A 4,039-nucleotide genomic window follows, 5' to 3' on the forward strand; every position below is an offset into this window, starting at 1 on the left:
TATGAACTATGTTCACGATTTTATTTTTGGATGGTTTTCTTGCAAAGCTTAGGAATAAAAAATCACTACTTCAATACCTAAAAACCATGCAGCAATAATGCAACCATATCCATAAATATAGCATATTCACATAACATTATATTATGCAAAAGATGCAATAAGACCTTCAAGTTATTCCTAGAAAACACCATGTCGTTTTTCCTTCATATTTCAGGGCTATTTCCCTATTTAATGATATCTAGAAAATCATCTCCAAAGCTATCTCAAAACTGACTAAAACCCATTCTTCCCTCACTTATCTCTCCCGAGCAAACTAGTTATTTGGAAGGAAAGAAAATAATGCACAACATAATAGTAGAACACATTCACTCACTTAATTCCAATAAGTCTCCAAGGATGTTCATCAAACATGATATGTCAAAAGCATTTCACAAATTGAGTTGAAAATTTATTTTCAACATGCTCACTTCTTTTGAACTTGTAGAAAGATGGATTCATTAGGTTCTTGCCCTCATTTCCAAAACTTTGTTCTCCATCCTAGTTAATGGGTCTCGCTCTCCCACTTTTGTCCCCTTAATGGGAATTAGGTAGGGATATCCCATTTCCCCTCACATCTTTCTCCTCATGACTGAAGGGTTCGATAGATATATCAACTCAGTCAAATAGCTCATCCAACTAAAATGTCTTCCTCTTGGTTACCATGTTCTCTCTTCTTCGCACAGGAAACTTGTGGATGATACTCTTCTCTTGGGCATCCCCACTATCGAAGAAGCCATTCCCCTAGAAAAAAAATCCTTCAAGACTTCCCTAATTCTTCAAGAACCTCTATTAACATAGAAATATCTAAAATCTTCTTTTTAAATACCCTACTAGCCATCCAAATTCACATATCTTGTTTTCATGGTTTTCAAAGGAGCTCTATTTCATTCAAATACCTAGGAACCCCTTTAACTAGAAATCTTCTTAGACAAAAGATATGGGAAAATATTCTTCTTATATTTGAAGCTAAACTTTCTTGTTGGACATTCATATTACTTAATCTAGTAGGTCTCTTGATGTTTCTCAAATATTTCCTTCAATCTCTCCCCACTTATCTTTTGTAAACCATCCTAAACAAGACAAGAAATATTCAGTTAAGCTTCCTTTCTGGTGACACCAAAAGAGATTGATATGGGCTCTAGTTGCATGGGAAAAAATATATCATTTGAAGAAAGGAGTAGGCCTTGGTCTCTGTGATCTAGATATACTTAGCAGAGCTTTAAGTGCTAAAACCTAGTGGAGATGGATAAAAGACCCTTAGGCTTTATGGAGAAAAACTTGAGAACGTAAGTATGCCCCCAATACCCGAGGTATCTCAACTCATAAAAATGACAAGCAACATCAACCTTGCCCATATATTGAATGTTTCCTATAGAAACAACATATTGTCTAAGAGCATACTTTTTAGGAAATAAAAAGGGTAACAATGCATTATTTTGCGAGAACATGTGGCATACAAGCCCAAAATTAGCTCAAAATGAATAGCTTCGCCCAATGAAGGACTTCCTCTTCCCCAAGGGCCAAATATTAGTTTGACATTACTAGGAATCATCCCCCACAATTCCTAATGGTACAATTGGAAGTCATGCAAGGAATGTATTAAGCCTCCCTCCCAAAAAGAAAGCACAATTATCAAACAATTAATAGAAAACAAAAGAATTATGGTTCAAGAGGGAAACAATATCCTTTGTTTGGGTTATCATTCTTTGGGAATTTTTAAACTCTCTAAAGCTTGTAGTGTTCTCACAAGAAACAACAATGAGGATGATCAAGGAAAATGGCATAAAATATGGAATCTCAAGCACTGGACCAAAATCACTTTTTTCTATGACTTCTATTGTGTTTGACATGGTGCAAGCTTCAAAGTCATAGTTTTTAGGGACATTCAATCCGTCTTCCTTATTTCTCAAATTCATAAGATTTCAATCATCTTCTCAGTAGCTATAGCTTCTTTGCTTCTATGTAGGACCACATTTATATGCTCTTTGGATAGAATACAAAATAAAGTCCTCTCCACTCTACAATTCTAGAGTGACTCCCCTTTTAATAATCCCATTTTCAATAGAGCATGACAACTCATCTGAGGACTCATCTTATGGGATATTTGGAAGGATCGTAATAGAAAAACATTTAAGAATATCAGTGTCTCCATAGACTTTATTTGGCAACCTATCCTAATTTAAATGAGGGAAACAATTTATTCTCTTGCTTGGTCTTCCAAATATTGGGACTCCAAATGACCTGAAAAGTCCATTCTAACCAAAATGGGTCTCTCCCCTTATTCTTTATTGTAGAAAACCTATATCCCCATTTTATTCTCTTCTAACCTTCCTTCTCGAACCCCCCACCCTTTTGAGGAATTCATCAAACTTAACTCCGAATAGGCCTCGAAAGTAAACCTAAGACAAGCCATATACGGTCGAGCTTTTTGTAATTATAATGTGAAGATTCTACATGTTTATGTGGGTGCCACAAGCTTCAACATTAATAATGGTGCTGAAATTTGGGCAAAAGACTAAGGTCTTAATTTCATTTTGTAAATAATTTCATAAGCTAATTACTAAAGGAGATTGCATTGAAACTATCAATAAATAATGGTGTGAAGTAACTACTCGTAAGTATATTTATTTGCATCTTATTCCTATCCATATTTATGTAAATATTTTCTTAAATTAAGGAGGGAAGTAATTGATGGTAAATATGTTATTTACATGAGTATGAACTATGTTCACGATTTTATTTTTGGATGGTTTTCTTGCAAATCTTACGAATAAAAAATCACTACATAAATACCTAAAAACCATTCATCAATAATGCAACCATATCCATAAATATAGCATATTCACATGACATTATATTATGAAAAAGATGCAATAAGACCTTCAAGTTATTCCTAGAAAATACCATGTCATTTTTCCTTCACATTTCAGGGCTATTTCCCTATTTAATGATATCTAGAAAATAATCTCCAAAGTTATTTCAAAACCAACTAAAACCCATTCTTCCCTCACTTATCTCTCCTGAGCAAACTAGTTATGTGGAAGGAAAAAAAATTATGGAAAACATAATATTCGAACAAATTCACTCACTTAATTCCAATAAGCCTCTAGGGATGTTCATCAAACATGATATGTCAAAAGCACTTCACAAATTGAGTTGAAAATTTATTTTCAACATGCTCACTTCTTTTGAACTTGTAGAAAGATGGATTCATTAGGTTCTTGCCCTCATTTCCAAAACTTTGTTCTCTATCCTCGTTAATGGGTCTCCCTCTCCCACTTTTGTCCCCTGAATGGGTATTAGGTAGGGATATCCAATTTCCACTCAAATCTTTCTCCTCATGACTGAAGGGTTGGGTAGATATATCAACTCAGTCAAATAGATGATCCAACTAAAATTTCTTCCTCTTGGTTACCATGTACTCTCTTCTTCGCAAGGAACTTGTGGATGATACTCTTCTCTTGGGCATCCACACTATCAAAGAAGCCATTACCGTAGAAAAAATCCTTCAAGACTTCCCTAATTCGTCGAGAACCTATATTAACATAGAAATATCTCAAGTCTTCTTTTTAACTACCCTACTAGCTATCGAAATTCACATATCTTGTTTTCATGGTTTTCAAAGGAGCTCTCTTTCATCCAAATACCTAGGAACCCCTTTAACTAGAAATCTTCTTAGACAAATGGTATGAGAAAATCTTATTCTTATATTTGAAGCTAAACTTTCTTGTTGGACATTCATATTACTTAATCTAGTAGGTCTCTTGATGTTTCTCAAATATTTCCTTCAATCTCTCCCCACTTATCTTTTGTAAACCATCCTAAACAAGACAAGAAATATTCAGTTCACCTTCCTTTGCGGTGGCACCAAAAGAGATCGATATGGGCTCTAGTTGCATGGGGAAAAATATATCATTTGAAGAAAGGAGTAGGCCTTGGCCTTTGTGATCTAGATATACTTAGCAGAGCTTTAAGTGCTAAAACCTAGTGGAGATGGAAA

The sequence above is a fragment of the Pinus tabuliformis genome, chromosome J, assembly GCF_031772625.1.
Source record: "Pinus tabuliformis cultivar Carrire ecotype Pingquan chromosome J, CPIR1, whole genome shotgun sequence".
In the NCBI taxonomy this organism is placed as follows: Eukaryota; Viridiplantae; Streptophyta; class Pinopsida; order Pinales; family Pinaceae; genus Pinus; species Pinus tabuliformis.